This window comes from Siphateles boraxobius, unplaced genomic scaffold (genome assembly GCF_051911475.1).
Source record: "Siphateles boraxobius isolate OS27281-9 unplaced genomic scaffold, OSU_SipBor_1 77, whole genome shotgun sequence".
In the NCBI taxonomy this organism is placed as follows: domain Eukaryota; kingdom Metazoa; phylum Chordata; class Actinopteri; order Cypriniformes; family Leuciscidae; genus Siphateles; species Siphateles boraxobius.
Window position 1 is genome coordinate 1,271,334 of NW_027509205.1, and position 27,284 is coordinate 1,298,617.

Consider the following 27,284-nt stretch of genomic DNA (forward strand, 5'->3'; position numbering starts at 1 on the left):
TTCCCATACCGGGAGTCGAACCCGGGCCGCCTGGGTGAAAACCAGGAATCCTGACCGCTAGACCATATGGGATCTTCCTTATGCCTGGAGCAGACCCTTTTACTTCTAGTGTGTGACCGTCCCCTTTAAGAACATGGGAATGATCCGAAGGGATTGTTTACTGAATTCAATTTCATCAGGCTCAACAGAGGGAGCTCTCATTTGCCTCATGAGGGGCTCAGTTTCCTCCCATTCTTGCGATGGTATAATAGACAGTACAAACTGGTCGTAAAGCAATGTCCTTGTGACAGTACTCATGCAATGCATTTTAAAAGACGCATAGTATTGTATGGTAACCGTTATCCTACTGACAAAGCAGCCTATTGTTGGACTGTCAATTTTTAATATTTCTCAATCAATCCAATAATAATAATAACAAAAACTATGGGTTAATAAAACGGCTAAGGGCTGACAGCATAGTAAACGAGGCAGAGCAAGCCAGCCAGGAGTCGAACCTAGAATCTTCTGATCCGTAGTCAGACGCTTTATCCATTGCACCACTGGCCCCCTGATCAGGTGTCCGTGAGCTTACACGCCACCTGTTGGTTTTCGACTGGGCAGAGGCCTGTGATGACATCTACTTTTTCTCATGCTATTAACAGACCTGGACCCAACATCAGGAAGGGGTCAGATGAGGGGCCTGCTACAAAAACCTTCAAGATGGAGGCCTCACATGTTGGGGATCTCAATTCTCAATTCAAATCTTAAACGTCAATTTAAAAATTTTAATGTACAGGCTTTTTTGCATGATCTATATAATAGTGATTTACAGTTGGTTTCAATTATACCTGATGTGGTTGATGCTTGGGATTATTTCAAATCTATCTTTCTAGAAATTTGTGATAAACATGCTCCTTTACGTAGATTTCGGGTGAGAGGTAGAAATAATATTTGGTTCAATCAATCCGTCTCTAATCTTATTAAGCAAAGAAACGTGGCTTGGTCTAAAGCAAAGAAAACAAATGGTGAGGAGGACTGGTCTCAATATAGATTATTACGAAATAAGTGTACAAAATTAATATAAAGTTCGAAGAGTCAGTATTATTTAAACCTGATTAATGATAACATGAATTGTCCTTCTAAATTTTGGAAATTAACGAAATCTTTTATAGGATCAAATACATCCACTAATCTTCCAAAAGTTTTAAAATTGAATCAAAGATTGATTACAGACAAGGCTGATATTGTTAATACGTTTAATAGTAATTTTATTTCAGCTGGTTTGATAACAGACAATTCCTTGGTCCTTGATGAACAGAGAACTGATGAGTTGACTAATAGTGAATCAGATTTATTTTCTTTTGCCCCTGTATTGCCGTCCCAAGTTCGTAAACTACTCCGAAATTTAGACTGTAAGAAATCAGGTGGGTCTGACCAAATTGAACCAATTTTTTAAAAATTGTCAGCAGATATTATTGCCGAACCTATTGCATCGATTTTTAATTTGAGTCTATCCACTAATGTAATTCCACCATCTTGGAAATCGGCTATGGTTATGCCTTTATTAAAAGGAGGCGATCCTTCCGATTTGAATAATTATCGTCCGATTTCTAAATTACCGGTTTTAGCAAAAGTTTTTGAATCTATTATAAATGATCAAATGAAAGAATATCTACTTAGTCATGATATTTACAACGCATTTCAGTCAGGATTTAGAGCGGGCCATAGTACGATAACAGCTACTACATGATTTAATTACTGCTCTCGATAATAGACAACATTGTGCTGCCTTATTTTTTTATTTGACAAAAGCGTTTGACTTAGTGGATCATGTTTTACTGTTACGGAGGCTTAAAAGTGTTGGCCTCGATAATTCGGCTGTGAGTTGGTTTAAAAATTATTTATCGGATAGAACTCAATGTGTTGCTGTAGATAATTACACCTCATCCATGGTAATAGTCAGGAAGGGTGTCCCGCAAGGTTCTTTATTGGCACCATTTCTTTTTTCTATTTTTATTAATGAATTGGGGCAGAGAATACAATCCGCAAAGCTACATTTTTATTTTAGTTTTTAGCCAGTATATTCTTTTTACACGTAGCCGTTCTATGTCTACTGTTATGCCTATTCTGACTATTGAGGGTTTACATATAGAAAGAGTACCAACTTATAAATATGTAGGAATATGGCTCGATGAGAAGTTAGCCTTTGATGTTCACATTAATTACTTGGTGAAAAGGCTTAAACCAAGACTGGGTTTTCTTTTTCGGGAAAAAAAATGTTTTTCCTTTATAGCTAGAAAGAGAATAATACAGAGTACTATTTTACCTATTTTAGACTATGGTGATGTTGTTTACATGCATGCGTCTACATATTTATTGAAAAGGCTGGATGGCGTTTATCATGCTGCACTGCGTTTTATAACAAATTCTTGTTCACGTACTCATCATTGTTTGCTGCACAACTATTTGGGTTGGTCCTCTTTATATCAAAGAAGGAAATCCCATATGTTAGAATTTATTGTAAAGACATTGATGGGTAGACTTCCAAATTACATTACTAGTCTTCTATGTTTATGTAGAAAGAACTATAGCACTAGATCATCTAATGGGATTAAATTAGTAGTACCTAGGGTACATTCAGAGCATGGTAAATCATCTTTCTCCTACTATGCTCCATGGCTGTGGAATGAATTTGAAGCTACTGTCCCTCCTGAAACAATTCCTCCTTTGAATGTATTAAAATTTTTTACTGCAGCATACAATGATTGAATCATGCTGTTGTTTTACTTGATTTATGATGAATGTTGTGCCCTGACTTTCTGGAATGTTTTATATGTGTTTGTGTGTGATTTGTAGTGTGGCCATCTTGGCCAGGACTCCCTGGAGGAAGGGATTTCTTTTAATCTCAATGGGACCTTCCTGGAAAAATAAAGGAAATAAAATAAAATACATGTTAAGTTGTGGTGTTGTTAGGATATTACTACAGAGCCTGTGACAGTTTCTCAGTGGAAGAACTGGGATCCAGGGCCACAGACGTCTGCAAAAAACTGCTTTAAAAACCTTCGAGATGCAGGTTGGCGATCTTATTGTTTTTGTTTTCATGGCAAGTTGTGGTGTTGTTAGGATATTCCTACAGAGTCTGTGACAGTTTGTCAGTTTGCCAGGGTCGGTGACGTCTCCTCTCCTGGAGTAAAATACAAGTATTAGTGGTCTTGCTGCAAAATCGGGTAAAGGCCACAGCCAGGCTTGAGGGCAAGTTGTCAGCAGACTTTCCCTGGTGGTCTAGTGGTTAGGATTCGGCGCTCTCACCGCCGCGGCCCGGGTTCGATTCCCGGTCAGGGAATGAGTTTTTGCCCACCACCGGCGGCCGTGATTGTAAAATGGCGAAATACGAACTCAAGCGCTAACACCCTCGTCGAGAAGCAGGGCCAAGGAAAAGTTTATGTGTGAAAAAGAACTCCTTCGAGCCGGAGTTGAACCAGCGACCTAAGGATTGCCAACTTGCCACCTACAGTCCTCCGCTCTTCCAGCTGAGCTATCGAAGGCACACTGCTTGGGGACAGAACCTCAACATATCAGGTTGCTGAATCTCCGCCACTGGCTAAAACTGCTACAGACTTACATGCTGGTTGTTTCGATTAAGTGGTGCAAAGACAACCCGATCTTCCCATACCGGGAGTCGAACCCGGGCCGCCTGGGTGAAAACCAGGAATCCTGACCGCTAGACCATATGGGATCTTCCTTATGCCTGGAGCAGACCCTTTTACTTCTAGTGTGTGACCGTCCCCTTTAAGAACATGGGAATGATCCGAAGGGATTGTTTACTGAATTCAATTTCCTCAGGCTCAACAGAGGGAGCTCTCATTTGCCTCATGAGGGGCTCAGTTTCCTCCCATTCTTGCGATGGTATAATAGACAGTACAAACTGGTCGTAAAGCAATGTCCTTGTGACAGTACTCATGCAATGCATTTTAAAAGACGCATAGTATTGTATGGTAACCGTTATCCTACTGACAAAGCAGCCTATTGTTGGACTGTCAATTTTTAATATTTCTCAATCAATCCAATAATAATAATAACAAAAACTATGGGTTAATAAAACGGCTAAGGGCTGACAGCATAGTAAACGAGGCAGAGCGAGCCAGCCAGGAGTCGAACCTAGAATCTTCTGATCCGTAGTCAGACGCTTTATCCATTGCACCACTGGCCCCCTGATCAGGTGTCCGTGAGCTTACATGCCACCTGTTGGTTTTCGACTGGGCAGAGGCCTGTGATGACATCTACTTTTTCTCATGCTATTAACAGACCTGGACCCAACATCAGGAAGGGGTCAGATGAGGGGCCTGCTACAAAAACCTTCAAGATGGAGGCCTCACATGTTGGGGATCTCAATTCTCAATTCAAATCTTAAACGTCAATTTAAAAATTTTAATGTACAGGCTTTTTTGCATGATCTATATAATAGTGATTTACAGTTGGTTTCAATTATACCTGATGTGGTTGATGCTTGGGATTATTTCAAATCTATCTTTCTAGAAATTTGTGATAAACATGCTCCTTTACGTAGATTTCGGGTGAGAGGTAGAAATAATATTTGGTTCAATCAATCCGTCTCTAATCTTATTAAGCAAAGAAACGTGGCTTGGTCTAAAGCAAAGAAAACAAATGGTGAGGAGGACTGGTCTCAATATAGATTATTACGAAATAAGTGTACAAAATTAATATAAAGTTCGAAGAGTCAGTATTATTTAAACCTGATTAATGATAACATGAATTGTCCTTCTAAATTTTGGAAATTAACGAAATCTTTTATAGGATCAAATACATCCACTAATCTTCCAAAAGTTTTAAAATTGAATCAAAGATTGATTACAGACAAGGCTGATATTGTTAATACGTTTAATAGTAATTTTATTTCAGCTGGTTTGATAACAGACAATTCCTTGGTCCTTGATGAACAGAGAACTGATGAGTTGACTAATAGTGAATCAGATTTATTTTCTTTTGCCCCTGTATTGCCGTCCCAAGTTCGTAAACTACTCCGAAATTTAGACTGTAAGAAATCAGGTGGGTCTGACCAAATTGAACCAATTTTTTAAAAATTGTCAGCAGATATTATTGCCGAACCTATTGCATCGATTTTTAATTTGAGTCTATCCACTAATGTAATTCCACCATCTTGGAAATCGGCTATGGTTATGCCTTTATTAAAAGGAGGCGATCCTTCCGATTTGAATAATTATCGTCCGATTTCTAAATTACCGGTTTTAGCAAAAGTTTTTGAATCTATTATAAATGATCAAATGAAAGAATATCTACTTAGTCATGATATTTACAACGCATTTCAGTCAGGATTTAGAGCGGGCCATAGTACGATAACAGCTACTACATGATTTAATTACTGCTCTCGATAATAGACAACATTGTGCTGCCTTATTTTTTTATTTGACAAAAGCGTTTGACTTAGTGGATCATGTTTTACTGTTACGGAGGCTTAAAAGTGTTGGCCTCGATAATTCGGCTGTGAGTTGGTTTAAAAATTATTTATCGGATAGAACTCAATGTGTTGCTGTAGATAATTACACCTCATCCATGGTAATAGTCAGGAAGGGTGTCCCGCAAGGTTCTTTATTGGCACCATTTCTTTTTTCTATTTTTATTAATGAATTGGGGCAGAGAATACAATCCGCAAAGCTACATTTTTATTTTAGTTTTTAGCCAGTATATTCTTTTTACACGTAGCCGTTCTATGTCTACTGTTATGCCTATTCTGACTATTGAGGGTTTACATATAGAAAGAGTACCAACTTATAAATATGTAGGAATATGGCTCGATGAGAAGTTAGCCTTTGATGTTCACATTAATTACTTGGTGAAAAGGCTTAAACCAAGACTGGGTTTTCTTTTTCGGGAAAAAAAATGTTTTTCCTTTATAGCTAGAAAGAGAATAATACAGAGTACTATTTTACCTATTTTAGACTATGGTGATGTTGTTTACATGCATGCGTCTACATATTTATTGAAAAGGCTGGATGGCGTTTATCATGCTGCACTGCGTTTTATAACAAATTCTTGTTCACGTACTCATCATTGTTTGCTGCACAACTATTTGGGTTGGTCCTCTTTATATCAAAGAAGGAAATCCCATATGTTAGAATTTATTGTAAAGACATTGATGGGTAGACTTCCAAATTACATTACTAGTCTTCTATATTTATGTAGAAAGAACTATAGCACTAGATCATCTAATGGGATTAAATTAGTAGTACCTAGGGTACATTCAGAGCATGGTAAATCATCTTTCTCCTACTATGCTCCATGGCTGTGGAATGAATTTCAAGCTACTGTCCCTCCTGAAACAATTCCTCCTTTGAATGTATTAAAAATTTTTACTGCAGCATACAATGATTGAATCATGCTGTTGTTTTACTTGATTTATGATGAATGTTGTGCCCTGACTTTCTGGAATGTTTTATATGTGTTTGTGTGTGATTTGTAGTGTGGCCATCTTGGCCAGGACTCCCTGGAGGAAGGGATTTATTTTAATCTCAATGGGACCTTCCTGGAAAAATAAAGGAAATAAAATAAAATACATGTTAAGTTGTGGTGTTGTTAGGATATTACTACAGAGCCTGTGACAGTTTCTCAGTGGAAGAACTGGGATCCAGGGCCACAGACGTCTGCAAAAAACTGCTTTAAAAACCTTCGAGATGCAGGTTGGCGATCTTATTGTTTTTGTTTTCATGGCAAGTTGTGGTGTTGTTAGGATATTCCTACAGAGTCTGTGACAGTTTGTCAGTTTGCCAGGGTCGGTGACGTCTCCTCTCCTGGAGTAAAATACAAGTATTAGTGGTCTTGCTGCAAAATCGGGTAAAGGCCACAGCCAGGCTTGAGGGCAAGTCGTCAGCAGACTTTCCCTGGTGGTCTAGTGGTTAGGATTCGGCGCTCTCACCGCCGCGGCCCGGGTTCGATTCCCGGTCAGGGAATGAGTTTTTGCCCACCACCGGCGGCCGTGATTGTAAAATGGCAAAATACGAACTCAAGCGCTAACACCCTCGTCGAGAAGCAGGGCCAAGGAAAAGTTTATGTGTGAAAAAGAACTCCTTCGAGCCGGAGTTGAACGAGCGACCTAAGGATTGCCAACTTGCCACCTACAGTCCTCCGCTCTTCCAGCTGAGCTATCGAAGGCACACTGATTGGGGACAGAACCTCAACATATCAGGTTGCTGAATCTCCGCCACTGGCTAAAACTGCTACAGACATACATGCTGGTTGTTTCGATTAAGTGATGCAAAGACAACCCGATCTTCCCATACCGGGAGTCGAACCCGGGCCGCCTGGGTGAAAACCAGGAATCCTGACCGCTAGACCATATGGGATCTTCCTTATGCCTGGAGCAGACCCTTTTACTTCTAGTGTGTGACCGTCCCCTTTAAGAACATGGGAATGATCCGAAGGGATTGTTTACTGAATTCAATTTCATCAGGCTCAACAGAGGGAGCTCTCATTTGCCTCATGAGGGGCTCAGTTTCCTCCCATTCTTGCGATGGTATAATAGACAGTACAAACTGGTCGTAAAGCAATGTCCTTGTGACAGTACTCATGCAATGCATTTTAAAAGACGCATAGTATTGTATGGTAACCGTTATCCTACTGACAAAGCAGCCTATTGTTGGACTGTCAATTTTTAATATTTCTCAATCAATCCAATAATAATAATAACAAAAACTATGGGTTAATAAAACGGCTAAGGGCTGACAGCATAGTAAACGAGGCAGAGCAAGCCAGCCAGGAGTCGAACCTAGAATCTTCTGATCCGTAGTCAGACGCTTTATCCATTGCACCACTGGCCCCCTGATCAGGTGTCCGTGAGCTTACACGCCACCTGTTGGTTTTCGACTGGGCAGAGGCCTGTGATGACATCTACTTTTTCTCATGCTATTAACAGACCTGGACCCAACATCAGGAAGGGGTCAGATGAGGGGCCTGCTACAAAAACCTTCAAGATGGAGGCCTCACATGTTGGGGATCTCAATTCTCAATTCAAATCTTAAACGTCAATTTAAAAATTTTAATGTACAGGCTTTTTTGCATGATCTATATAATAGTGATTTACAGTTGGTTTCAATTATACCTGATGTGGTTGATGCTTGGGATTATTTCAAATCTATCTTTCTAGAAATTTGTGATAAACATGCTCCTTTACGTAGATTTCGGGTGAGAGGTAGAAATAATATTTGGTTCAATCAATCCGTCTCTAATCTTATTAAGCAAAGAAACGTGGCTTGGTCTAAAGCAAAGAAAACAAATGGTGAGGAGGACTGGTCTCAATATAGATTATTACGAAATAAGTGTACAAAATTAATATAAAGTTCGAAGAGTCAGTATTATTTAAACCTGATTAATGATAACATGAATTGTCCTTCTAAATTTTGGAAATTAACGAAATCTTTTATAGGATCAAATACATCCACTAATCTTCCAAAAGTTTTAAAATTGAATCAAAGATTGATTACAGACAAGGCTGATATTGTTAATACGTTTAATAGTAATTTTATTTCAGCTGGTTTGATAACAGACAATTCCTTGGTCCTTGATGAACAGAGAACTGATGAGTTGACTAATAGTGAATCAGATTTATTTTCTTTTGCCCCTGTATTGCCGTCCCAAGTTCGTAAACTACTCCGAAATTTAGACTGTAAGAAATCAGGTGGGTCTGACCAAATTGAACCAATTTTTTAAAAATTGTCAGCAGATATTATTGCCGAACCTATTGCATCGATTTTTAATTTGAGTCTATCCACTAATGTAATTCCACCATCTTGGAAATCGGCTATGGTTATGCCTTTATTAAAAGGAGGCGATCCTTCCGATTTGAATAATTATCGTCCGATTTCTAAATTACCGGTTTTAGCAAAAGTTTTTGAATCTATTATAAATGATCAAATGAAAGAATATCTACTTAGTCATGATATTTACAACGCATTTCAGTCAGGATTTAGAGCGGGCCATAGTACGATAACAGCTACTACATGATTTAATTACTGCTCTCGATAATAGACAACATTGTGCTGCCTTATTTTTTTATTTGACAAAAGCGTTTGACTTAGTGGATCATGTTTTACTGTTACGGAGGCTTAAAAGTGTTGGCCTCGATAATTCGGCTGTGAGTTGGTTTAAAAATTATTTATCGGATAGAACTCAATGTGTTGCTGTAGATAATTACACCTCATCCATGGTAATAGTCAGGAAGGGTGTCCCGCAAGGTTCTTTATTGGCACCATTTCTTTTTTCTATTTTTATTAATGAATTGGGGCAGAGAATACAATCCGCAAAGCTACATTTTTATGCTGACGATACAATTATTTACTCCACTGCATCCTCTGTGTCTCAGGCTATTGAAATTCTTAAGGATTCTTTTTATACTTTTCAGCTTACTTTGTTGAAACTAAAATTAGTTTTAAATGTAAATAAAACGAAGTATATTCTTTTTACACGTAGCCGTTCTATGTCTACTGTTATGCCTATTCTGACTATTGAGGGTTTACATATAGAAAGAGTACCAACTTATAAATATGTAGGAATATGGCTCGATGAGAAGTTAGCCTTTGATGTTCACATTAATTACTTGGTGAAAAGGCTTAAACCAAGACTGGGTTTTCTTTTTCGGGAAAAAAAATGTTTTTCCTTTATAGCTAGAAAGAGAATAATACAGAGTACTATTTTACCTATTTTAGACTATGGTGATGTTGTTTACATGCATGCGTCTACATATTTATTGAAAAGGCTGGATGGCGTTTATCATGCTGCACTGCGTTTTATAACAAATTCTTGTTCACGTACTCATCATTGTTTGCTGCACAACTATTTGGGTTGGTCCTCTTTATATCAAAGAAGGAAATCCCATATGTTAGAATTTATTGTAAAGACATTGATGGGTAGACTTCCAAATTACATTACTAGTCTTCTATGTTTATGTAGAAAGAACTATAGCACTAGATCATCTAATGGGATTAAATTAGTAGTACCTAGGGTACATTCAGAGCATGGTAAATCATCTTTCTCCTACTATGCTCCATGGCTGTGGAATGAATTTGAAGCTACTGTCCCTCCTGAAACAATTCCTCCTTTGAATGTATTAAAATTTTTTACTGCAGCATACAATGATTGAATCATGCTGTTGTTTTACTTGATTTATGATGAATGTTGTGCCCTGACTTTCTGGAATGTTTTATATGTGTTTGTGTGTGATTTGTAGTGTGGCCATCTTGGCCAGGACTCCCTGGAGGAAGGGATTTCTTTTAATCTCAATGGGACCTTCCTGGAAAAATAAAGGAAATAAAATAAAATACATGTTAAGTTGTGGTGTTGTTAGGATATTACTACAGAGCCTGTGACAGTTTCTCAGTGGAAGAACTGGGATCCAGGGCCACAGACGTCTGCAAAAAACTGCTTTAAAAACCTTCGAGATGCAGGTTGGCGATCTTATTGTTTTTGTTTTCATGGCAAGTTGTGGTGTTGTTAGGATATTCCTACAGAGTCTGTGACAGTTTGTCAGTTTGCCAGGGTCGGTGACGTCTCCTCTCCTGGAGTAAAATACAAGTATTAGTGGTCTTGCTGCAAAATCGGGTAAAGGCCACAGCCAGGCTTGAGGGCAAGTCGTCAGCAGACTTTCCCTGGTGGTCTAGTGGTTAGGATTCGGCGCTCTCACCGCCGCGGCCCGGGTTCGATTCCCGGTCAGGGAATGAGTTTTGCCCACCACCGGCGGCCGTGATTGTAAAATGGCGAAATACGAACTCAAGCGCTAACACCCTCGTCGAGAAGCAGGGCCAAGGAAAAGTTTATGTGTGAAAAAGAATTCCTTCGAGCCGGAGTTGAACCAGCGACCTAAGGATTGCCAACTTGCCACCTACAGTCCTCCGCTCTTCCAGCTGAGCTATCGAAGGCACACTGATTGGGGACAGAACCTCAACATATCAGGTTGCTGAATCTCCGCCACTGGCTAAAACTGCTACAGACATACATGCTGGTTGTTTCGATTAAGTGATGCAAAGACAACCCGATCTTCCCATACCGGGAGTCGAACCCGGGCCGCCTGGGTGAAAACCAGGAATCCTGACCGCTAGACCATATGGGATCTTCCTTATGCCTGGAGCAGACCCTTTTACTTCTAGTGTGTGACCGTCCCCTTTAAGAACATGGGAATGATCCGAAGGGATTGTTTACTGAATTCAATTTCATCAGGCTCAACAGAGGGAGCTCTCATTTGCCTCATGAGGGGCTCAGTTTCCTCCCATTCTTGCGATGGTATAATAGACAGTACAAACTGGTCGTAAAGCAATGTCCTTGTGACAGTACTCATGCAATGCATTTTAAAAGACGCATAGTATTGTATGGTAACCGTTATCCTACTGACAAAGCAGCCTATTGTTGGACTGTCAATTTTTAATATTTCTCAATCAATCCAATAATAATAATAACAAAAACTATGGGTTAATAAAACGGCTAAGGGCTGACAGCATAGTAAACGAGGCAGAGCGAGCCAGCCAGGAGTCGAACCTAGAATCTTCTGATCCGTAGTCAGACGCTTTATCCATTGCACCACTGGCCCCCTGACCAGGTGTCCGTGAGCTTACACGCCACCTGTTGGTTTTCGACTGGGCAGAGGCCTGTGATGACATCTACTTTTTCTCATGCTATTAACAGACCTGGACCCAACATCAGGAAGGGGTCAGATGAGGGGCCTGCTACAAAAACCTTCAAGATGGAGGCCTCACATGTTGGGGATCTCAATTCTCAATTCAAATCTTAAACGTCAATTTAAAAATTTTAATGTACAGGCTTTTTTGCATGATCTATATAATAGTGATTTACAGTTGGTTTCAATTATACCTGATGTGGTTGATGCTTGGGATTATTTCAAATCTATCTTTCTAGAAATTTGTGATAAACATGCTCCTTTACGTAGATTTCGGGTGAGAGGTAGAAATAATATTTGGTTCAATCAATCCGTCTCTAATCTTATTAAGCAAAGAAACGTGGCTTGGTCTAAAGCAAAGAAAACAAATGGTGAGGAGGACTGGTCTCAATATAGATTATTACGAAATAAGTGTACAAAATTAATATAAAGTTCGAAGAGTCAGTATTATTTAAACCTGATTAATGATAACATGAATTGTCCTTCTAAATTTTGGAAATTAACGAAATCTTTTATAGGATCAAATACATCCACTAATCTTCCAAAAGTTTTAAAATTGAATCAAAGATTGATTACAGACAAGGCTGATATTGTTAATACGTTTAATAGTAATTTTATTTCAGCTGGTTTGATAACAGACAATTCCTTGGTCCTTGATGAACAGAGAACTGATGAGTTGACTAATAGTGAATCAGATTTATTTTCTTTTGCCCCTGTATTGCCGTCCCAAGTTCGTAAACTACTCCGAAATTTAGACTGTAAGAAATCAGGTGGGTCTGACCAAATTGAACCAATTTTTTAAAAATTGTCAGCAGATATTATTGCCGAACCTATTGCATCGATTTTTAATTTGAGTCTATCCACTAATGTAATTCCACCATCTTGGAAATCGGCTATGGTTATGCCTTTATTAAAAGGAGGCGATCCTTCCGATTTGAATAATTATCGTCCGATTTCTAAATTACCGGTTTTAGCAAAAGTTTTTGAATCTATTATAAATGATCAAATGAAAGAATATCTACTTAGTCATGATATTTACAACGCATTTCAGTCAGGATTTAGAGCGGGCCATAGTACGATAACAGCTACTACATGATTTAATTACTGCTCTCGATAATAGACAACATTGTGCTGCCTTATTTTTTTATTTGACAAAAGCGTTTGACTTAGTGGATCATGTTTTACTGTTACGGAGGCTTAAAAGTGTTGGCCTCGATAATTCGGCTGTGAGTTGGTTTAAAAATTATTTATCGGATAGAACTCAATGTGTTGCTGTAGATAATTACACCTCATCCATGGTAATAGTCAGGAAGGGTGTCCCGCAAGGTTCTTTATTGGCACCATTTCTTTTTTCTATTTTTATTAATGAATTGGGGCAGAGAATACAATCCGCAAAGCTACATTTTTATGCTGACGATACAATTATTTACTCCACTGCATCCTCTGTGTCTCAGGCTATTGAAATTCTTAAGGATTCTTTTTATACTTTTCAGCTTACTTTGTTGAAACTAAAATTAGTTTTAAATGTAAATAAAACGAAGTATATTCTTTTTACACGTAGCCGTTCTATGTCTACTGTTATGCCTATTCTGACTATTGAGGGTTTACATATAGAAAGAGTACCAACTTATAAATATGTAGGAATATGGCTCGATGAGAAGTTAGCCTTTGATGTTCACATTAATTACTTGGTGAAAAGGCTTAAACCAAGACTGGGTTTTCTTTTTCGGGAAAAAAAATGTTTTTCCTTTATAGCTAGAAAGAGAATAATACAGAGTACTATTTTACCTATTTTAGACTATGGTGATGTTGTTTACATGCATGCGTCTACATATTTATTGAAAAGGCTGGATGGCGTTTATCATGCTGCACTGCGTTTTATAACAAATTCTTGTTCACGTACTCATCATTGTTTGCTGCACAACTATTTGGGTTGGTCCTCTTTATATCAAAGAAGGAAATCCCATATGTTAGAATTTATTGTAAAGACATTGATGGGTAGACTTCCAAATTACATTACTAGTCTTCTATGTTTATGTAGAAAGAACTATAGCACTAGATCATCTAATGGGATTAAATTAGTAGTACCTAGGGTACATTCAGAGCATGGTAAATCATCTTTCTCCTACTATGCTCCATGGCTGTGGAATGAATTTGAAGCTACTGTCCCTCCTGAAACAATTCCTCCTTTGAATGTATTAAAATTTTTTACTGCAGCATACAATGATTGAATCATGCTGTTGTTTTACTTGATTTATGATGAATGTTGTGCCCTGACTTTCTGGAATGTTTTATATGTGTTTGTGTGTGATTTGTAGTGTGGCCATCTTGGCCAGGACTCCCTGGAGGAAGGGATTTCTTTTAATCTCAATGGGACCTTCCTGGAAAAATAAAGGAAATAAAATAAAATACATGTTAAGTTGTGGTGTTGTTAGGATATTACTACAGAGCCTGTGACAGTTTCTCAGTGGAAGAACTGGGATCCAGGGCCACAGACGTCTGCAAAAAACTGCTTTAAAAACCTTCGAGATGCAGGTTGGCGATCTTATTGTTTTTGTTTTCATGGCAAGTTGTGGTGTTGTTAGGATATTCCTACAGAGTCTGTGACAGTTTGTCAGTTTGCCAGGGTCGGTGACGTCTCCTCTCCTGGAGTAAAATACAAGTATTAGTGGTCTTGCTGCAAAATCGGGTAAAGGCCACAGCCAGGCTTGAGGGCAAGTCGTCAGCAGACTTTCCCTGGTGGTCTAGTGGTTAGGATTCGGCGCTCTCACCGCCGCGGCCCGGGTTCGATTCCCGGTCAGGGAATGAGTTTTTGCCCACCACCGGCGGCCGTGATTGTAAAATGGCGAAATACGAACTCAAGCGCTAACACCCTCGTCGAGAAGCAGGGCCAAGGAAAAGTTTATGTGTGAAAAAGAACTCCTTCGAGCCGGAGTTGAACCAGCGACCTAAGGATTGCCAACTTGCCACCTACAGTCCTCCGCTCTTCCAGCTGAGCTATCGAAGGCACACTGATTGGGGACAGAACCTCAACATATCAGGTTGCTGAATCTCCGCCACTGGCTAAAACTGCTACAGACATACATGCTGGTTGTTTCGATTAAGTGATGCAAAGACAACCCGATCTTCCCATACCGGGAGTCGAACCCGGGCCGCCTGGGTGAAAACCAGGAATCCTGACCGCTAGACCATATGGGATCTTCCTTATGCCTGGAGCAGACCCTTTTACTTCTAGTGTGTGACCGTCCCCTTTAAGAACATGGGAATGATCCGAAGGGATTGTTTACTGAATTCAATTTCATCAGGCTCAACAGAGGGAGCTCTCATTTGCCTCATGAGGGGCTCAGTTTCCTCCCATTCTTGCGATGGTATAATAGACAGTACAAACTGGTCGTAAAGCAATGTCCTTGTGACAGTACTCATGCAATGCATTTTAAAAGACGCATAGTATTGTATGGTAACCGTTATCCTACTGACAAAGCAGCCTATTGTTGGACTGTCAATTTTTAATATTTCTCAATCAATCCAATAATAATAATAACAAAAACTATGGGTTAATAAAACGGCTAAGGGCTGACAGCATAGTAAACGAGGCAGAGCGAGCCAGCCAGGAGTCGAACCTAGAATCTTCTGATCCGTAGTCAGACCCTTTATCCATTGCACCACTGGCCCCCTGATCAGGTGTCCGTGAGCTTACACGCCACCTGTTGGTTTTCGACTGGGCAGAGGCCTGTGATGACATCTACTTTTTCTCATGCTATTAACAGACCTGGACCCAACATCAGGAAGGGGTCAGATGAGGGGCCTGCTACAAAAACCTTCAAGATGGAGGCCTCACATGTTGGGGATCTCAATTCTCAATTCAAATCTTAAACGTCAATTTAAAAATTTTAATGTACAGGCTTTTTTGCATGATCTATATAATAGTGATTTACAGTTGGTTTCAATTATACCTGATGTGGTTGATGCTTGGGATTATTTCAAATCTATCTTTCTAGAAATTTGTGATAAACATGCTCCTTTACGTAGATTTCGGGTGAGAGGTAGAAATAATATTTGGTTCAATCAATCCGTCTCTAATCTTATTAAGCAAAGAAACGTGGCTTGGTCTAAAGCAAAGAAAACAAATGGTGAGGAGGACTGGTCTCAATATAGATTATTACGAAATAAGTGTACAAAATTAATATAAAGTTCGAAGAGTCAGTATTATTTAAACCTGATTAATGATAACATGAATTGTCCTTCTAAATTTTGGAAATTAACGAAATCTTTTATAGGATCAAATACATCCACTAATCTTCCAAAAGTTTTAAAATTGAATCAAAGATTGATTACAGACAAGGCTGATATTGTTAATACGTTTAATAGTAATTTTATTTCAGCTGGTTTGATAACAGACAATTCCTTGGTCCTTGATGAACAGAGAACTGATGAGTTGACTAATAGTGAATCAGATTTATTTTCTTTTGCCCCTGTATTGCCGTCCCAAGTTCGTAAACTACTCCGAAATTTAGACTGTAAGAAATCAGGTGGGTCTGACCAAATTGAACCAATTTTTTAAAAATTGTCAGCAGATATTATTGCCGAACCTATTGCATCGATTTTTAATTTGAGTCTATCCACTAATGTAATTCCACCATCTTGGAAATCGGCTATGGTTATGCCTTTATTAAAAGGAGGCGATCCTTCCGATTTGAATAATTATCGTCCGATTTCTAAATGACCGGTTTTAGCAAAAGTTTTTGAATCTATTATAAATGATCAAATGAAAGAATATCTACTTAGTCATGATATTTACAACGCATTTCAGTCAGGATTTAGAGCGGGCCATAGTACGATAACAGCTACTACATGATTTAATTACTGCTCTCGATAATAGACAACATTGTGCTGCCTTATTTTTTTATTTGACAAAAGCGTTTGACTTAGTGGATCATGTTTTACTGTTACGGAGGCTTAAAAGTGTTGGCCTCGATAATTCGGCTGTGAGTTGGTTTAAAAATTATTTATCGGATAGAACTCAATGTGTTGCTGTAGATAATTACACCTCATCCATGGTAATAGTCAGGAAGGGTGTCCCGCAAGGTTCTTTATTGGCACCATTTCTTTTTTCTATTTTTATTAATGAATTGGGGCAGAGAATACAATCCGCAAAGCTACATTTTTATGCTGACGATACAATTATTTACTCCACTGCATCCTCTGTGTCTCAGGCTATTGAAATTCTTAAGGATTCTTTTTATACTTTTCAGCTTACTTTGTTGAAACTAAAATTAGTTTTAAATGTAAATAAAACGAAGTATATTCTTTTTACACGTAGCCGTTCTATGTCTACTGTTATGCCTATTCTGACTATTGAGGGTTTACATATAGAAAGAGTACCAACTTATAAATATTTAGGAATATGGCTCGATGAGAAGTTAGCCTTTGATGTTCACATTAATTACTTGGTGAAAAGGCTTAAACCAAGACTGGGTTTTCTTTTTCGGGAAAAAAAATGTTTTTCCTTTATAGCTAGAAAGAGAATAATACAGAGTACTATTTTACCTATTTTAGACTATGGTGATGTTGTTTACATGCATGCGTCTGCATATTTATTGAAAAGGCTGGATGGCGTTTATCATGCTGCACTGCGTTTTATAACAAATTCTTGTTCACGTACTCATCATTGTTTGCTGCACAACTATTTGGGTTGGTCCTCTTTATATCAAAGAAGGAAATCCCATATGTTAGAATTTATTGTAAAGACATTGATGGGTAGACTTCCAAATTACATTACTAGTCTTCTATGTTTATGTAGAAAGAACTATAGCACTAGATCATCTAATGGGATTAAATTAGTAGTACCTAGGGTACATTCAGAGCATGGTAAATCATCTTTCTCCTACTATGCTCCATGGCTGTGGAATGAATTTGAAGCTACTGTCCCTCCTGAAACAATTCCTCCTTTGAATGTATTAAAAATTTTTACTGCAGCATACAATGATTGAATCATGCTGTTGTTTTACTTGATTTATGATGAATGTTGTGCCCTGACTTTCTGGAATGTTTTATATGTGTTTGTGTGTGATTTGTAGTGTGGCCATCTTGGCCAGGACTCCCTGGAGGAAGGGATTTCTTTTAATCTCAATGGGACCTTCCTGGAAAAATAAAGGAAATAAAATAAAATACATGTTAAGTTGTGGTGTTGTTAGGATATTACTACAGAGCCTGTGACAGTTTCTCAGTGGAAGAACTGGGATCCAGGGCCACAGACGTCTGCAAAAAACTGCTTTAAAAACCTTCGAGATGCAGGTGAAAACCAGGAATCCTGACCGCTAGACCATATGGGATCTTCCTTATGCCTGGAGCAGACCCTTTTACTTCTAGTGTGTGACCGTCCCCTTTAAGAACATGGGAATGATCCGAAGGGATTGTTTACTGAATTCAATTTCATCAGGCTCAACAGAGGGAGCTCTCATTTGCCTCATGAGGGGCTCAGTTTCCTCCCATTCTTGCGATGGTATAATAGACAGTACAAACTGGTCGTAAAGCAATGTCCTTGTGACAGTACTCATGCAATGCATTTTAAAAGACGCATAGTATTGTATGGTAACCGTTATCCTACTGACAAAGCAGCCTATTGTTGGACTGTCAATTTTTAATATTTCTCAATCAATCCAATAATAATAATAACAAAAACTATGGGTTAATAAAACGGCTAAGGGCTGACAGCATAGTAAACGAGGCAGAGCGAGCCAGCCAGGAGTCGAACCTAGAATCTTCTGATCCGTAGTCAGACGCTTTATCCATTGCACCACTGGCCCCCTGATCAGGTGTCTGTGAGCTTACACGCCACCTGTTGGTTTTCGACTGGGCAGAGGCCTGTGATGACATCTACTTTTTCTCATGCTATTAACAGACCTGGACCCAACATCAGGAAGGGGTCAGATGAGGGGCCTGCTACAAAAACCTTCAAGATGGAGGCCTCACATGTTGGGGATCTCAATTCTCAATTCAAATCTTAAACGTCAATTTAAAAATTTTAATGTACAGGCTTTTTTGCATGATCTATATAATAGTGATTTACAGTTGGTTTCAATTATACCTGATGTGGTTGATGCTTGGGATTATTTCAAATCTATCTTTCTAGAAATTTGTGATAAACATGCTCCTTTACGTAGATTTCGGGTGAGAGGTAGAAATAATATTTGGTTCAATCAATCCGTCTCTAATCTTATTAAGCAAAGAAACGTGGCTTGGTCTAAAGCAAAGAAAACAAATGGTGAGGAGGACTGGTCTCAATATAGATTATTACGAAATAAGTGTACAAAATTAATATAAAGTTCGAAGAGTCAGTATTATTTAAACCTGATTAATGATAACATGAATTGTCCTTCTAAATTTTGGAAATTAACGAAATCTTTTATAGGATCAAATACATCCACTAATCTTCCAAAAGTTTTAAAATTGAATCAAAGATTGATTACAGACAAGGCTGATATTGTTAATACGTTTAATAGTAATTTTATTTCAGCTGGTTTGATAACAGACAATTCCTTGGTCCTTGATGAACAGAGAACTGATGAGTTGACTAATAGTGAATCAGATTTATTTTCTTTTGCCCCTGTATTGCCGTCCCAAGTTCGTAAACTACTCCGAAATTTAGACTGTAAGAAATCAGGTGGGTCTGACCAAATTGAACCAATTTTTTAAAAATTGTCAGCAGATATTATTGCCGAACCTATTGCATCGATTTTTAATTTGAGTCTATCCACTAATGTAATTCCACCATCTTGGAAATCGGCTATGGTTATGCCTTTATTAAAAGGAGGCGATCCTTCCGATTTGAATAATTATCGTCCGATTTCTAAATGACCGGTTTTAGCAAAAGTTTTTGAATCTATTATAAATGATCAAATGAAAGAATATCTACTTAGTCATGATATTTACAACGCATTTCAGTCAGGATTTAGAGCGGGCCATAGTACGATAACAGCTACTACATGATTTAATTACTGCTCTCGATAATAGACAACATTGTGCTGCCTTATTTTTTTATTTGACAAAAGCGTTTGACTTAGTGGATCATGTTTTACTGTTACGGAGGCTTAAAAGTGTTGGCCTCGATAATTCGGCTGTGAGTTGGTTTAAAAATTATTTATCGGATAGAACTCAATGTGTTGCTGTAGATAATTACACCTCATCCATGGTAATAGTCAGGAAGGGTGTCCCGCAAGGTTCTTTATTGGCACCATTTCTTTTTTCTATTTTTATTAATGAATTGGGGCAGAGAATACAATCCGCAAAGCTACATTTTTATGCTGACGATACAATTATTTACTCCACTGCATCCTCTGTGTCTCAGGCTATTGAAATTCTTAAGGATTCTTTTTATACTTTTCAGCTTACTTTGTTGAAACTAAAATTAGTTTTAAATGTAAATAAAACGAAGTATATTCTTTTTACACGTAGCCGTTCTATGTCTACTGTTATGCCTATTCTGACTATTGAGGGTTTACATATAGAAAGAGTACCAACTTATAAATATTTAGGAATATGGCTCGATGAGAAGTTAGCCTTTGATGTTCACATTAATTACTTGGTGAAAAGGCTTAAACCAAGACTGGGTTTTCTTTTTCGGGAAAAAAAATGTTTTTCCTTTATAGCTAGAAAGAGAATAATACAGAGTACTATTTTACCTATTTTAGACTATGGTGATGTTGTTTACATGCATGCGTCTGCATATTTATTGAAAAGGCTGGATGGCGTTTATCATGCTGCACTGCGTTTTATAACAAATTCTTGTTCACGTACTCATCATTGTTTGCTGCACAACTATTTGGGTTGGTCCTCTTTATATCAAAGAAGGAAATCCCATATGTTAGAATTTATTGTAAAGACATTGATGGGTAGACTTCCAAATTACATTACTAGTCTTCTATGTTTATGTAGAAAGAACTATAGCACTAGATCATCTAATGGGATTAAATTAGTAGTACCTAGGGTACATTCAGAGCATGGTAAATCATCTTTCTCCTACTATGCTCCATGGCTGTGGAATGAATTTGAAGCTACTGTCCCTCCTGAAACAATTCCTCCTTTGAATGTATTAAAAATTTTTACTGCAGCATACAATGATTGAATCATGCTGTTGTTTTACTTGATTTATGATGAATGTTGTGCCCTGACTTTCTGGAATGTTTTATATGTGTTTGTGTGTGATTTGTAGTGTGGCCATCTTGGCCAGGACTCCCTGGAGGAAGGGATTTCTTTTAATCTCAATGGGACCTTCCTGGAAAAATAAAGGAAATAAAATAAAATACATGTTAAGTTGTGGTGTTGTTAGGATATTACTACAGAGCCTGTGACAGTTTCTCAGTGGAAGAACTGGGATCCAGGGCCACAGACGTCTGCAAAAAACTGCTTTAAAAACCTTCGAGATGCAGGTGAAAACCAGGAATCCTGACCGCTAGACCATATGGGATCTTCCTTATGCCTGGAGCAGACCCTTTTACTTCTAGTGTGTGACCGTCCCCTTTAAGAACATGGGAATGATCCGAAGGGATTGTTTACTGAATTCAATTTCATCAGGCTCAACAGAGGGAGCTCTCATTTGCCTCATGAGGGGCTCAGTTTCCTCCCATTCTTGCGATGGTATAATAGACAGTACAAACTGGTCGTAAAGCAATGTCCTTGTGACAGTACTCATGCAATGCATTTTAAAAGACGCATAGTATTGTATGGTAACCGTTATCCTACTGACAAAGCAGCCTATTGTTGGACTGTCAATTTTTAATATTTCTCAATCAATCCAATAATAATAATAACAAAAACTATGGGTTAATAAAACGGCTAAGGGCTGACAGCATAGTAAACGAGGCAGAGCGAGCCAGCCAGGAGTCGAACCTAGAATCTTCTGATCCGTAGTCAGACGCTTTATCCATTGCACCACTGGCCCCCTGACCAGGTGTCCGTGAGCTTACACGCCACCTGTTGGTTTTCGACTGGGCAGAGGCCTGTGATGACATCTACTTTTTCTCATGCTATTAACAGACCTGGACCCAACATCAGGAAGGGGTCAGATGAGGGGCCTGCTACAAAAACCTTCAAGATGGAGGCCTCACATGTTGGGGATCTCAATTCTCAATTCAAATCTTAAACGTCAATTTAAAAATTTTAATGTACAGGCTTTTTTGCATGATCTATATAATAGTGATTTACAGTTGGTTTCAATTATACCTGATGTGGTTGATGCTTGGGATTATTTCAAATCTATCTTTCTAGAAATTTGTGATAAACATGCTCCTTTACATAGATTTCGGGTGAGAGGTAGAAATAATATTTGGTTCAATCAATCCGTCTCTAATCTTATTAAGCAAAGAAACGTGGCTTGGTCTAAAGCAAAGAAAACAAATGGTGAGGAGGACTGGTCTCAATATAGATTATTACGAAATAAGTGTACAAAATTAATATAAAGTTCGAAGAGTCAGTATTATTTAAACCTGATTAATGATAACATGAATTGTCCTTCTAAATTTTGGAAATTAACGAAATCTTTTATAGGATCAAATACATCCACTAATCTTCCAAAAGTTTTAAAATTGAATCAAAGATTGATTACAGACAAGGCTGATATTGTTAATACGTTTAATAGTAATTTTATTTCAGCTGGTTTGATAACAGACAATTCCTTGGTCCTTGATGAACAGAGAACTGATGAGTTGACTAATAGTGAATCAGATTTATTTTCTTTTGCCCCTGTATTGCCGTCCCAAGTTCGTAAACTACTCCGAAATTTAGACTGTAAGAAATCAGGTGGGTCTGACCAAATTGAACCAATTTTTTAAAAATTGTCAGCAGATATTATTGCCGAACCTATTGCATCGATTTTTAATTTGAGTCTATCCACTAATGTAATTCCACCATCTTGGAAATCGGCTATGGTTATGCCTTTATTAAAAGGAGGCGATCCTGCCGATTTGAATAATTATCGTCCGATTTCTAAATTACCGGTTTTAGCAAAAGTTTTTGAATCTATTATAAATGATCAAATGAAAGAATATCTACTTAGTCATGATATTTACAACGCATTTCAGTCAGGATTTAGAGCGGGCCATAGTACGATAACAGCTACTACATGATTTAATTACTGCTCTCGATAATAGACAACATTGTGCTGCCTTATTTTTTTATTTGACAAAAGCGTTTGACTTAGTGGATCATGTTTTACTGTTACGGAGGCTTAAAAGTGTTGGCCTCGATAATTCGGCTGTGAGTTGGTTTAAAAATTATTTATCGGATAGAACTCAATGTGTTGCTGTAGATAATTACACCTCATCCATGGTAATAGTCAGGAAGGGTGTCCCGCAAGGTTCTTTATTGGCACCATTTCTTTTTTCTATTTTTATTAATGAATTGGGGCAGAGAATACAATCCGCAAAGCTACATTTTTATGCTGACGATACAATTATTTACTCCACTGCATCCTCTGTGTCTCAGGCTATTGAAATTCTTAAGGATTCTTTTTATACTTTTCAGCTTACTTTGTTGAAACTAAAATTAGTTTTAAATGTAAATAAAACGAAGTATATTCTTTTTACACGTAGCCGTTCTATGTCTACTGTTATGCCTATTCTGACTATTGAGGGTTTACATATAGAAAGAGTACCAACTTATAAATATGTAGGAATATGGCTCGATGAGAAGTTAGCCTTTGATGTTCACATTAATTACTTGGTGAAAAGGCTTAAACCAAGACTGGGTTTTCTTTTTCGGGAAAAAAAATGTTTTTCCTTTATAGCTAGAAAGAGAATAATACAGAGTACTATTTTACCTATTTTAGACTATGGTGATGTTGTTTACATGCATGCGTCTACATATTTATTGAAAAGGCTGGATGGCGTTTATCATGCTGCACTGCGTTTTATAACAAATCCTTGTTCACGTACTCATCATTGTTTGCTGCACAACTATTTGGGTTGGTCCTCTTTATATCAAAGAAGGAAATCCCATATGTTAGAATTTATTGTAAAGACATTGATGGGTAGACTTCCAAATTACATTACTAGTCTTCTATGTTTATGTAGAAAGAACTATAGCACTAGATCATCTAATGGGATTAAATTAGTAGTACCTAGGGTACATTCAGAGCATGGTAAATCATCTTTCTCCTACTATGCTCCATGGCTGTGGAATGAATTTGAAGCTACTGTCCCTCCTGAAACAATTCCTCCTTTGAATGTATTAAAAATTTTTACTGCAGCATACAATGATTGAATCATGCTGTTGTTTTACTTGATTTATGATGAATGTTGTGCCCTGACTTTCTGGAATGTTTTATATGTGTTTGTGTGTGATTTGTAGTGTGGCCATCTTGGCCAGGACTCCCTGGAGGAAGGGATTTCTTTTAATCTCAATGGGACCTTCCTGGAAAAATAAAGGAAATAAAATAAAATACATGTTAAGTTGTGGTGTTGTTAGGATATTACTACAGAGCCTGTGACAGTTTCTCAGTGGAAGAACTGGGATCCAGGGCCACAGACGTCTGCAAAAAACTGCTTTAAAAACCTTCGAGATGCAGGTTGGCGATCTTATTGTTTTTGTTTTCATGGCAAGTTGTGGTGTTGTTAGGATATTCCTACAGAGTCTGTGACAGTTTGTCAGTTTGCCAGGGTCGGTGACGTCTCCTCTCCTGGAGTAAAATACAAGTATTAGTGGTCTAGCTGCAAAATCGGGTAAAGGCCACAGCCAGGCTTGAGGGCAAGTCGTCAGCAGACTTTCCCTGGTGGTCTAGTGGTTAGGATTCGGCGCTCTCACCGCCGCGGCCCGGGTTCGATTCCCGGTCAGGGAATGAGTTTTGCCCACCACCGGCGGCCGTGATTGTAAAATGGCGAAATACGACCTCAAGCGCTAACACCCTCGTCGAGAAGCAGGGCCAAGGAAAAGTTTATGTGTGAAAAAGAACTCCTTCGAGCCGGAGTTGAACCAGCGACCTAAGGATTGCCAACTTGCCACCTACAGTCCTCCGCTCTTCCAGCTGAGCTATCGAAGGCACACTGATTGGGGACAGAACCTCAACATATCAGGTTGCTGAATCTCCGCCACTGGCTAAAACTGCTACAGACATACATGCTGGTTGTTTCGATTAAGTGATGCAAAGACAACCCGATCTTCCCATACCGGGAGTCGAACCCGGGCCGCCTGGGTGAAAACCAGGAATCCTGACCGCTAGACCATATGGGATCTTCCTTATGCCTGGAGCAGACCCTTTTACTTCTAGTGTGTGACCGTCCCCTTTAAGAACATGGGAATGATCCGAAGGGATTGTTTACTGAATTCAATTTCATCAGGCTCAACAGAGGGAGCTCTCATTTGCCTCATGAGGGGCTCAGTTTCCTCCCATTCTTGCGATGGTATAATAGACAGTACAAACTGGTCGTAAAGCAATGTCCTTGTGACAGTACTCATGCAATGCATTTTAAAAGACGCATAGTATTGTATGGTAACCGTTATCCTACTGACAAAGCAGCCTATTGTTGGACTGTCAATTTTTAATATTTCTCAATCAATCCAATAATAATAATAACAAAAACTATGGGTTAATAAAACGGCTAAGGGCTGACAGCATAGTAAACGAGGCAGAGCGAGCCAGCCAGGAGTCGAACCTAGAATCTTCTGATCCGTAGTCAGACGCTTTATCCATTGCACCACTGGCCCCCTGACCAGGTGTCCGTGAGCTTACACGCCACCTGTTGGTTTTCGACTGGGCAGAGGCCTGTGATGACATCTACTTTTTCTCATGCTATTAACAGACCTGGACCCAACATCAGGAAGGGGTCAGATGAGGGGCCTGCTACAAAAACCTTCAAGATGGAGGCCTCACATGTTGGGGATCTCAATTCTCAATTCAAATCTTAAACGTCAATTTAAAAATTTTAATGTACAGGCTTTTTTGCATGATCTATATAATAGTGATTTACAGTTGGTTTCAATTATACCTGATGTGGTTGATGCTTGGGATTATTTCAAATCTATCTTTCTAGAAATTTGTGATAAACATGCTCCTTTACATAGATTTCGGGTGAGAGGTAGAAATAATATTTGGTTCAATCAATCCGTCTCTAATCTTATTAAGCAAAGAAACGTGGCTTGGTCTAAAGCAAAGAAAACAAATGGTGAGGAGGACTGGTCTCAATATAGATTATTACGAAATAAGTGTACAAAATTAATATAAAGTTCGAAGAGTCAGTATTATTTAAACCTGATTAATGATAACATGAATTGTCCTTCTAAATTTTGGAAATTAACGAAATCTTTTATAGGATCAAATACATCCACTAATCTTCCAAAAGTTTTAAAATTGAATCAAAGATTGATTACAGACAAGGCTGATATTGTTAATACGTTTAATAGTAATTTTATTTCAGCTGGTTTGATAACAGACAATTCCTTGGTCCTTGATGAACAGAGAACTGATGAGTTGACTAATAGTGAATCAGATTTATTTTCTTTTGCCCCTGTATTGCCGTCCCAAGTTCGTAAACTACTCCGAAATTTAGACTGTAAGAAATCAGGTGGGTCTGACCAAATTGAACCAATTTTTTAAAAATTGTCAGCAGATATTATTGCCGAACCTATTGCATCGATTTTTAATTTGAGTCTATCCACTAATGTAATTCCACCATCTTGGAAATCGGCTATGGTTATGCCTTTATTAAAAGGAGGCGATCCTGCCGATTTGAATAATTATCGTCCGATTTCTAAATTACCGGTTTTAGCAAAAGTTTTTGAATCTATTATAAATGATCAAATGAAAGAATATCTACTTAGTCATGATATTTACAACGCATTTCAGTCAGGATTTAGAGCGGGCCATAGTACGATAACAGCTACTACATGATTTAATTACTGCTCTCGATAATAGACAACATTGTGCTGCCTTATTTTTTTATTTGACAAAAGCGTTTGACTTAGTGGATCATGTTTTACTGTTACGGAGGCTTAAAAGTGTTGGCCTCGATAATTCGGCTGTGAGTTGGTTTAAAAATTATTTATCGGATAGAACTCAATGTGTTGCTGTAGATAATTACACCTCATCCATGGTAATAGTCAGGAAGGGTGTCCCGCAAGGTTCTTTATTGGCACCATTTCTTTTTTCTATTTTTATTAATGAATTGGGGCAGAGAATACAATCCGCAAAGCTACATTTTTATGCTGACGATACAATTATTTACTCCACTGCATCCTCTGTGTCTCAGGCTATTGAAATTCTTAAGGATTCTTTTTATACTTTTCAGCTTACTTTGTTGAAACTAAAATTAGTTTTAAATGTAAATAAAACGAAGTATATTCTTTTTACACGTAGCCGTTCTATGTCTACTGTTATGCCTATTCTGACTATTGAGGGTTTACATATAGAAAGAGTACCAACTTATAAATATGTAGGAATATGGCTCGATGAGAAGTTAGCCTTTGATGTTCACATTAATTACTTGGTGAAAAGGCTTAAACCAAGACTGGGTTTTCTTTTTCGGGAAAAAAAATGTTTTTCCTTTATAGCTAGAAAGAGAATAATACAGAGTACTATTTTACCTATTTTAGACTATGGTGATGTTGTTTACATGCA

At 38.2% G+C, this 27,284-nt stretch overlaps 16 non-coding genes across 16 annotated transcripts; 5 read left to right on the plus strand and 11 right to left on the minus strand.

The window, feature by feature from the left end:
• trnae-uuc (transfer RNA glutamic acid (anticodon UUC)) lies at window positions 1-72 on the minus strand. Its single transcript has one exon. It is a non-coding gene; the product is annotated as a tRNA-Glu (tRNA).
• A 3,178-nt stretch (window positions 73-3,250) lies between these two features.
• trnae-cuc (transfer RNA glutamic acid (anticodon CUC)) lies at window positions 3,251-3,322 on the plus strand. The gene has a single exon. It is a non-coding gene; the product is annotated as a tRNA-Glu (tRNA).
• A 115-nt stretch (window positions 3,323-3,437) lies between these two features.
• trnay-gua (transfer RNA tyrosine (anticodon GUA)) lies at window positions 3,438-3,524 on the minus strand. Its single transcript is given in 2 exon segments — window positions 3,438-3,473; window positions 3,488-3,524. It is a non-coding gene; the product is annotated as a tRNA-Tyr (tRNA).
• Window positions 3,525-3,643: 119 nt separating this feature from the next.
• On the minus strand, window positions 3,644-3,715 carry trnae-uuc (transfer RNA glutamic acid (anticodon UUC)). The gene has a single exon. It is a non-coding gene; the product is annotated as a tRNA-Glu (tRNA).
• Window positions 3,716-6,893: 3,178 nt separating this feature from the next.
• On the plus strand, window positions 6,894-6,965 carry trnae-cuc (transfer RNA glutamic acid (anticodon CUC)). Its single transcript has one exon. It is a non-coding gene; the product is annotated as a tRNA-Glu (tRNA).
• A 115-nt stretch (window positions 6,966-7,080) lies between these two features.
• Window positions 7,081-7,167, minus strand: trnay-gua (transfer RNA tyrosine (anticodon GUA)). Its single transcript is given in 2 exon segments — window positions 7,081-7,116; window positions 7,131-7,167. It is a non-coding gene; the product is annotated as a tRNA-Tyr (tRNA).
• A 119-nt stretch (window positions 7,168-7,286) lies between these two features.
• On the minus strand, window positions 7,287-7,358 carry trnae-uuc (transfer RNA glutamic acid (anticodon UUC)). Its single transcript has one exon. It is a non-coding gene; the product is annotated as a tRNA-Glu (tRNA).
• A 3,294-nt stretch (window positions 7,359-10,652) lies between these two features.
• On the plus strand, window positions 10,653-10,724 carry trnae-cuc (transfer RNA glutamic acid (anticodon CUC)). Its single transcript has one exon. It is a non-coding gene; the product is annotated as a tRNA-Glu (tRNA).
• A 114-nt stretch (window positions 10,725-10,838) lies between these two features.
• Window positions 10,839-10,925, minus strand: trnay-gua (transfer RNA tyrosine (anticodon GUA)). Its single transcript is given in 2 exon segments — window positions 10,839-10,874; window positions 10,889-10,925. It is a non-coding gene; the product is annotated as a tRNA-Tyr (tRNA).
• Window positions 10,926-11,044: 119 nt separating this feature from the next.
• On the minus strand, window positions 11,045-11,116 carry trnae-uuc (transfer RNA glutamic acid (anticodon UUC)). Its single transcript has one exon. It is a non-coding gene; the product is annotated as a tRNA-Glu (tRNA).
• A 3,294-nt stretch (window positions 11,117-14,410) lies between these two features.
• trnae-cuc (transfer RNA glutamic acid (anticodon CUC)) lies at window positions 14,411-14,482 on the plus strand. Its single transcript has one exon. It is a non-coding gene; the product is annotated as a tRNA-Glu (tRNA).
• Window positions 14,483-14,597: 115 nt separating this feature from the next.
• trnay-gua (transfer RNA tyrosine (anticodon GUA)) lies at window positions 14,598-14,684 on the minus strand. Its single transcript is given in 2 exon segments — window positions 14,598-14,633; window positions 14,648-14,684. It is a non-coding gene; the product is annotated as a tRNA-Tyr (tRNA).
• A 119-nt stretch (window positions 14,685-14,803) lies between these two features.
• On the minus strand, window positions 14,804-14,875 carry trnae-uuc (transfer RNA glutamic acid (anticodon UUC)). The gene has a single exon. It is a non-coding gene; the product is annotated as a tRNA-Glu (tRNA).
• A 9,562-nt stretch (window positions 14,876-24,437) lies between these two features.
• Window positions 24,438-24,509, plus strand: trnae-cuc (transfer RNA glutamic acid (anticodon CUC)). The gene has a single exon. It is a non-coding gene; the product is annotated as a tRNA-Glu (tRNA).
• Window positions 24,510-24,623: 114 nt separating this feature from the next.
• Window positions 24,624-24,710, minus strand: trnay-gua (transfer RNA tyrosine (anticodon GUA)). The gene is given in 2 exon segments: window positions 24,624-24,659; window positions 24,674-24,710. It is a non-coding gene; the product is annotated as a tRNA-Tyr (tRNA).
• Window positions 24,711-24,829: 119 nt separating this feature from the next.
• trnae-uuc (transfer RNA glutamic acid (anticodon UUC)) lies at window positions 24,830-24,901 on the minus strand. Its single transcript has one exon. It is a non-coding gene; the product is annotated as a tRNA-Glu (tRNA).
• Window positions 24,902-27,284: the final 2,383 nt, after the last annotated feature.